The following is a 9513-nucleotide window of genomic DNA, read 5'->3' as shown; positions in this document are numbered from 1 at the left end:
TTACTGATTGTAGGGGTTGACACTGTGTATCGGATCAACCCCCTAAATTACAGTCTAAACCCTATGTTGGATTGAGAGAGAGAAAAGATCATAGAAAATACTGTTTCCTATTTTTTTAGGGATAGATAGGTTTACGATAATTACTAAATACTATGCTTTGCCCTAGTAGTCCCTAAGAGCAAATTTACTGTGATTACATCTCAATGCAACTACTAAAAATATTTGATGTGTCACAGTCTCTTCGTGGATCAATTTGGCCATGATGCTGTATATACTGTTGACATCCAATTTTGTCCATCCTTCCTTCCAAACTATTTCTTTAAGCTTCTAATATCACTAATAATATAAGGTAGTTATTCTACTATATTATTTACACAAACTATGCCTATTTGTTATTATTATTAAAACTATTATAGCTATTATTATTATTATTATTATTATTATTATTATTATTATTATTATTATTATTATTATTAATTATATAGCTATCGTCTTTATCATTCATACCTTAATCGTATTTATTGTTACATTTACGAAAAGCATTTTAACTTCATTTATATCACTAGTGAAAATATTTTTTGCAATAACTTTTAAATATTATGAAATTATATTTAATAAATATTGTAGTATCTTACGATTAATATTTTATTTAAACATTAGTAATTGTGAATAGGTATAATAAATAAGTTAGTTACTTATTTTTTTTTTAATATTATTGCTGACTATTAGAAGCCCAAAGAATTTGGAAGGAAAAAAGGAAATTTGGCCTAGTTAATAGCCCAATATTTTCTACTAATTCTACAGTCCCAAATTACTCCAAATGTCCCACCAATTCTATTCAATCTGCTGAATGATCAAATGACCAACTCTTTGGTTCTAGATTATTCTTTTTAGCGCAAATTACTTTTGTACCCCTAATTAGATATAGCTAAAAGAATAGCCCCTCTCTCTCTCTTTTCACGTGTAAAGTTATTTCTTTCCTCACAAAAACTTTTTGACATTCCAAATCACATTGTCGTCTTTTCAATTAACATAATATATTGCCTACTTTGAATTTCTATAGCAGATATTATGTCACACCATTTGGTGAAGCTTTGGTAGAACGGTAGCACTACCATTTCAATTTTTATTTTTGAAATTCAAAATCATCAAAATCTCTCTCTTTTGGATTTTAAATTTTCATTTAATTACAATGAATTCTCGCCTCAAATCCAGTGCCAAGAAGTCTAAATTTGGATCTTTTCTCTCTCTTTGCTCACATGGAGTTTCTCCATTTGTTTCTTTTTCTTGCTGCACAACGTCCCAACCATTTTGGGTATTAATTTGAAACAAATCTTCTCAAAGTCTCAAGCAAATCTGAAACAAATCTGCTCAAATCTCGCTCATTAAATGATGAACGACTATTTTACCGTTCGAAACCCCACGCTCTTAATTTCAAACGTTAGAGGTAAAAATCCCGCCCATGAACCCTACTTCTTCACCTATAAATACTTGCATTTGAAATATATTGGAAAAAGAGCTTTTGGAGCCGTTGCACCTCTCTTTAAACCCACAAGCTTCGGACCCCTTCTTTAACCTTAAGCCCTAGAGCTGCCCACTTTCACCTTAAAGTCGAGAGTTTTCAGCCACCTCTGTTAATGCATTTCCTTTCCTCTAATTAAAAAACAAAGTTCTCTAGCTCTCTTTGTATTTTTAGCCATTACAATGGTTTATTTGCTTATTCTGGTAACTAACAATCGTCTAAGGTAGGGAGTTCGAGGTCGGAGTTCGATATTGCATCTAAGACCCTTCTCAGTTCGCTGTCCTGCAAAGGGTCCGTATCTTCTCCTATCACTCTCATTTTGATTCTGATTTTTTGATGTCTGATGCGTGTTTGTTGCGAGGATTGTAAGCTTCTATTAAGCTTTTATGTACATGTTTGTTTAAGGGAATAATCTCTGACTAAAGTTGTTAGCAGTAATCCTGTAAGGAGATTATGTTCTGGTGTGTATTATTAAAAGTATGCCAGACATATATTTGATGAATTGCTCACATGAAAATACTTATTTCCTTTTGCATACTTCTCTATTAGATTCCATAATTTTAAGAAGGATTTTATCATGAGCTAGTTGCCCTGCAAAAGATTTATTTGCCATTGTGATTCAAGACCTTTTTCCTAAATATCGTGCTTAAAATTTTAAATAATTTTATTAAGAATCAATTTATTTAAATGCACACTGTTAAGTGAAGACTTGATTTACTTTAGTATTAGGTATCCAAAATTCATTCTTTAGGAAACTTGTCACGACCCAGATTTTCCCACCTTCGGGAGTCGTGATGGCGCCTACTAACGAGAACTAGGCAAGTCAACCCTTTACTACCTTTGTCATTAACAAATTGCTTCTTTTAACAATTATCAGTGATAGCATAGAAACAACAAAATTAAATAAATAAGCGGAAGACCTAAATTAAATAAGCTGAACAATAATGCGAAAGTCAACATATGCCTCTACCCAAGAACTGGTGTCACATCACTCACGAACTACTAAGAGTACTAAATACAACCGTTCGAAAGAAATATAACACTGTTTGTCTCGAATACATGGAGATAACAGAATGAAATATAAGATAGAGGAGACGTCGGGCCTGCAGAGGCTTGCAAGGCTACCTCGGTGTCTCGGTGGACTGAAGGCTGGCTCCCGTGCTACTGCTGCTGTCCAATACCTGGATCTGTGCAAAAAAGCACAGAGTGTAGTATCAGCACAACCGACCCCATGTGCTGGCAAGTACCTAGACTAACCTCGGCGAAGTAGTGACGAGGCTAGGATCAAACTACCAAATAACCTGTGCAGTTCAAATATCTATATGTACATCGGAAAAGAAATACATGAAATAATCAGTCAATGTGGGAAGGGAAAAACATGTTGTGGGGAGGTAACAATTCCAAATAGAAAACCTCAATAAAAGAAAGAAACAACAAAGCCAGAATATCTACAAGAATCAAAATTCAATGATTTGCGCGGCATCACCTTTCGTGTTTTTACTCTTGTCCTCACCCAAACAATATTTATAATAAAAATGTGCACGACATCACCCTTCGTGCTTTTACTCTCGTTCTCACCAAATCAATCGTATCATAATAATGTGCACGACATCACCCTTCGTGCTTTTACTCTCTTTCCTCGCCACATAGTCAATAAATATCGGTACGGAATGGTACATCGTATGGCACAACATCACCCTTCGTGCTTTACACTCTTTCCACATAATAGCAAACAATGCACGACATCACCCTTCATGCTTTAACACTCTTCCTCACCGAAACAACAATAAAAAACAAAGGGGCAAGGGAGTAGACAAATAATGGTAGAAATCCCGGCAAGGGAATACAATTAAAAAGCTAAATCCAGACAAGGGAACTATATCAATAAATCTCAACATCTCGGCAAGGGAGATAATCAACAAAGCAACAAACATCCCAGCAAGGGAACAATTCAATAATTTTCTCTTTCTTTCACTTCTTACTTTATAACTCACTTTACCACTTGAGTCAATGCTACAAAGGATTCAATTATCTCATATACTTTCACAATTCGTATTATAACTCGAGTCAATGCTCCTCGAAGTTCAAAGATCACAATTTCTTTCACATTATTTTTACAACATATAGAAATCATCATTTAGGGCATGAAAGATACAACAAAAATCAGAATATCCGCAATATAAAGACCCACGGTCATGCTAGACACCAACGTATAGATACTCGTCACCATGCCTATACGTCGTACTCGACAATTAGAACGTAGAAAATAAGACTCAACTCCTAATCCCTCAAGCTAAGGTTAGACCAAACACTTAGCTCAAACTTCCACGGCCAAATCAATCCTCAATTACCGCTTTTCCTCTCGAATTTGGCTCCAAATCGATTGTATCCACGAGTTATTGGTGAAAAGATGCTTCAAAAGTCGCCCTAGAACTTTGGAGAAGAAGGAGTTTGTGAAGTTTTTTGAAAATCCCGTAATGGTTTTGTTTTGGGGTTTTAAAATAACTGGGCAAAATTGCCTTCACGTTCGCGATGGACAGCTCGCGTTCGCGATGGTCCAGGTCTGAAGACCTTCGCGTTCGCGGAGAGTAATCTCCTCGAGCCTCGCGCTCGGGTGCCATGAGCCGCGTTCGCGTTGAAAAAATTTGGTGGCCCTTCCCCCTGTACCCTACGCGTTTGCGAGAGAAGGGACGCATTCGCGAAGGGTCTACCCCCCTCAGCTTTGCATTCGCATCACCAACTTCGCGTTTGCGGAGAAGAAAATGAACTTCTGAGAATTTTGCCTTACGCGTTCGCGAGTGAGTCCACGCGAACGCGAAGAACAAATTCCCTGTGCACAACATCAGAAAATCTGCAACACCACTAAGGCCAAAAATCACTCCGAAACACTCCCGAGCCCTCGGGGCTCCTAACCAAATACACGTACTAACTCAACAACATCATACGAACTTATCCATACGATCAAATTGCGAAACTAACCTCAAAAATAATGAATCAAACCTCAAAATTAAGAGTTTTTCCAAAAACTTCATCAAGTTCAAATTTAAGATTTCAAGTCCGAAACACATCAAACGACGTCCGATTTTAACCAAACTTTACAGAAACATCTTAAATCATATATAAGACCTATATCGGACGCTAGAATCAAAATACGGGTCCGATACCAACACATTCTAATCAAATTTCATTTCAGTTTTCCTTAACAATTTCAGAAAAACAATTTCCTTTAAAAAATTCACTTCTCGGGCTCGGGACCTCGGAATTCGATTCCGGGCATACGTTCGAGTCCTATATTTTCCTACGGATCCTCTAGGACCGTCAAATCACGAGTCTGGGTCCATTTACCCAAAATGTTGACCGAAGTTAAATTTATTCATTTTAAACTCAAAACTTAGCATTTTCACAGAATTTCATATTTAAGCTTTTCGGCTACGCGTCCGGACTGCGCATACAAATTGAGGCGACTCTAAATGAGGTTTTCAAGGCCTCGGAAGCACAGAATGGATAAGAAAACAGTTGATGACCCTTTTGGTCGTCACGGAAACATAGTTATAGAACTTTTGTGCCTATTTCTTTGTGCTGGTTAGTATTTGGAATTAAAAGTGTAGATGACTTTGTTAAGATAAAATTTACGTCTTGATGAAATATGTTCATGTTGTTGTGTGATTATCAATGGAAGTTTATATTTTAGTCATTTGAGAGTTTTTGCTACTAGTCTAAATAAATAGCTGGAAATATTATCTTTCCTATAGTTGTGTGTTTGTCTGATGACAAGAAGTATGGCTGGAATTTCAAAAAATAATTTGACACTAGGACGTCTTTGCATATTTTAATCTTGATATATTGTTTAGAATCAAGTTCCACTCTCTAATCCTTCTTATCCTTGCATATGTTAATTGAACTCTTATGTTATTTTGCTAATTGTTTATTTCTCTCTTCCTTTATATGTACACTTTGGAGCATAATGGAGTCTTAATGCTAGACTCCAATACCCGCATATGGAGTCCTCGGGACTCGTAAAGATGGAGTCTAATCACCACCAGATAGAGTTAATACACGACACATATCCTTAGAATGTAAAGGAAAACAAGCGAAACGCTTGGGGGTGCCTATGGCGTCCTTCTTTTTGTTCCTATAACTTATTTTATCTTAAGTTTTGTAATTGCCGATTTACTTTTTTTGTGTTTTCTTAATTTTTAAAATTTTATGTTGGAGCCTATTATTAACATAGAAGAAATAGCTGAGTCTTATTTAATCACTTAGTATTCTCACCCTATTTATGAGTATCGTACTTATTTTATCACTTGGAACACCACGCCTATTTTAAGGACTCTTTAAAATAGTAGCTTAATTAATAACATTTTACTATACTAATGTTTTCTTACAAGGTACTTAATTTTGGAGATAGCATCTTAAACCAGGGACGTTCTTGAAATTCCACTCTTATCTTTCTTTAACACCTATAAGTTTAGATTTAAAACTTGTTAGCAGCAAATGGCTTCTTTGTAAAACTTGTTTTCGAAAGGTAATTTGGACCGTTTTCCAAAACCGAAAGTCAGGTTCTTCTTAATCAATTTTGATAGCTTTCAATCCAGTATATATATATATATATATATATATATATATATATATATATATATATATATATATATATATATATATATATATATATATATATATATATATATATATATATATATATATATATATATATATATATATATATATATATATATATATATATATATATATATATTTTGGCCGGTTAATCGTAATTAACGTATCATATAGGGTGATTTAACAACCTTCCCTATAGGATTAACTAGAACCCTTACCTAGAATTTTTAAGGTTAAGCAGACCGAAAAAACAGAGTTAATTTTAAGCATTACTTAGCTATAATAGGTGTCCTAATTCACCTTTAAAATAATTAGGTGGCGACTCTCTTTAATTAATTAAACCTCAATTACCAATATGTTATACTCTAATTTGACCTGTGCTAAATGGGGTATAACAGCATGACGACTCTGCTGGGATGCTAGGTTCTAAACCTTAACAAACTTAGGTTAATAATAAAAATTGATTTGTGTGTTTTTATGATGCTTATTTGCCTTTATATGATAAACTGTTTTTTATGAATTGTTTATCTGTTCTTATTGCTTTATATAAATTGTCATTCCGTTTCACTTTCTCCACTTCTGGAAAATTCACACAAAGCACACACCTATCGGTTATGTGGTTTGCAGCCGTGCACTATTTAAAACACCTTTTAGGGGAAAGTTCGTGGGTAAGTCGATCAGCAGTGCAATCGATAGCCATGGGCATTCCACTCTCGAGTTGTCCGCTTGGGAGATGACCAGTCTAGCAAAACCCATTCTTAGTCAGCCTAAGATAGAGCTAAACCGAAACCCTTTTAAGAGCATGCATCATTTGAACCTTAGGTGATTTAATACTCGAAATGTATTAAATCCATTAGTTAACCTTACCTAAATGTCCAAGTGGGTTTAAACCCCCAAGTGACACTTTATCACGTGTATGTGCACTATTTGAAGGGTTAACATGCTAATTATGTGGACCATTTTCTCTAAATTAATTAAATCTTAGGTAAAGGAGCATAGTCATTATTTCTATGATATGTATTAAAATTTTCAAATGACATAATCAGTGAGAAGTTTTGACATAGATGGAAATATATACTTTCTTTTGATCTTTTATTACAAAAAAAAAGGTTTAATCAATCATACTTTACTATTATACTTTATTTTCTTTTGAAACATAGACTTATTCAATTAATTTACATCAATGAGATGATACATAATGACATATTTATCTTTCAAATATACGTTAGGCCTACCTCTGGCACAAAGAGGCCTCCCCACGTATTAGAACGCGCTATTATTTGCTTTGGAATGTGTCACATGCTTTGCTTGCCTACTTTCTTACTTGTTTACTCTTTGTGTTGCTTGCTAGACTTTATTATTTTTACTAACATTATTTGTTGTTTTTTCAGAAAAAGGAAGTATTAACTATCCAACTTGTTTACATCTTTATTTAAATATATATTTTGTTTGTTCATATATATATATATATATATTCTTCTGCTTATTTTATATTATCTTCCTGAAATTGTCTCGCTTAGCTTTTTAACAACTCTTGAGCACCATTTAGGTATTTACTTAAGTTCAAATTTCTCTTAGGCCCATTTCATTTCCTAGAGTCTAATTAATATATCTTTTTAGTCTTTGGACAATCTTCTATTATTTATAACTCATGACATTTTGCCCGCAAATTCTCTTCAACAAGCTCGGTTTGCATGAAATTCCTCGATATTCGTGCCTTAAACTAGCCTTAAGAATTTTCTTTACAATGAGCATCTTACTCCCTATAGAAAGATATCATCCCTACTTCTTTTAAAAAAAAACTCGCGTAATATTTCATAATTAGAATTTTTTTTTTCCATCTAATCCGTGAGTTAATTTTATTCGCATTCTTTTCTTAAAAAATAGTTACATATTTTTCAAATATTGCCACTCGTGCCTCACAGAATATTCATACCTTTGATTCTTCTCGTAGCTCTATGTTTCATAAAATCTACTTACTATTCTACATGTTTCAACCTTTGTGCCAATTCTCATTTACAAATTGGTAGATGTCCAAACTTGCGCAATCCACCGAACAATAGAAGGCCACTATTTTGGTCAATTTGCATCGTCAAATTATTCTAAAGTTTTTTACCTATTCAATTCAAGTTTTTGTATCGTCTTATTTTAGATCGTCGAGATTAATCTTCACGCACCTGTTAATTCCAAGTTTTGGCACTTGAGTCGAAGTGCTATCCCATAAGTCTCAAATTGGTTGATACCATATTTTAGGCCTCGACAACTTTATGATTTGCCAATGCTAAAAATAAATTTAGAATCATTTCATGTCCAAGTCTAGATAACAAGTCATTCTCGTCCATCTATTTTGCAACATAGGCCATCGTATCTAGTTTAAGGCTCATACTTAACCATAACATGGATTAATCTATATAATCATATATTCTATTATTTTTACACTTTTATTTCATTATGATGAATACGCTAACACTTTATTTTTGTTCGTAAGGTTTCAATTTTTTAAAGGCTGCCTAGCACTGAACACTGTTTTGGCTACGAATCTGCATAAAGGACAAAACTATAATGGTAGACAGATTTGAAGCATTCAGTATTGGTATGAGATCGTTGCAAGCAGAAGATGAAGATACCGAGGCAAATGTGGTACGAAGAAACCTGTTGGTTAATCTGGGAAGAACTTTCAACCTTCTTCCAAATGCAACTTCTGCTTCTAGCTCAAACCGAAATATTTTCTTAACCATATCTCCTTGCCCAGCTCATACTTATGCAATCTCTAAATAAGTTCCATTAACCTGCAACCCCAATCAAGTCATGATAATGCCTCCCAAAACCACAACTCCATTTGAAGGAAGCAAGCAAAACCAACTAGTAGTATGCCCTCATAAGAGACGTGGAAAAGAAATCGAGCAAATTTGCCGTATAGATTTGGATAAAGAACTTCGTGATTTAAATAAAGCCATTGGAGAAGAATTGCAATCAAGAAATTACCAACGTCTATGATATGAAGAATTATGCCTGCAACCAGATACAGAACTCCCACCAGGGTACCAGATGCCAAAGTTTAATACTTTCAACGGGAAGGGAAATCCCATCACTCATTTAAAGGATTATTGTAGAAGGTTACTTGGTATTGGGCACAATGAGGCCATTCGAATGAAGTTATTCATCCAAAGCTTATCAAGACCTGCACTTATTTGGTACACAAAACAAAATTTTAGCAAATGGCACACGTGGGATGATATGGCTCACGATTTGTAAAGCAATATGAGTTCAACCTTGGAATCTATATAGACATGCATAGCCTGTACAAAATAGAGAAAATGCCACGTGAATTTTTTCAGGATTACGCAATCTGGTGGAGAGTTGAAGCTTCAAAA

General features: G+C 34.4%; 1 long non-coding RNA gene across 1 annotated transcript; it reads left to right on the top strand.

Annotated features, from left to right (window-relative positions):
- Nucleotides 1-974: 974 nt before the first annotated feature.
- LOC107785802 (uncharacterized) lies at nucleotides 975-9513 on the top strand. Its single transcript, XR_001647968.2, has 2 exons — nucleotides 975-1813; nucleotides 8628-9513. It is a non-coding gene; the product is annotated as an uncharacterized LOC107785802 (long non-coding RNA).

This window comes from Nicotiana tabacum, chromosome 22, assembly GCF_000715075.1.
Source record: "Nicotiana tabacum cultivar K326 chromosome 22, ASM71507v2, whole genome shotgun sequence".
NCBI lineage: Eukaryota > Viridiplantae > Streptophyta > Magnoliopsida > Solanales > Solanaceae > Nicotiana > Nicotiana tabacum.
This window is presented reverse-complemented; position numbering and strand designations above follow the sequence as displayed.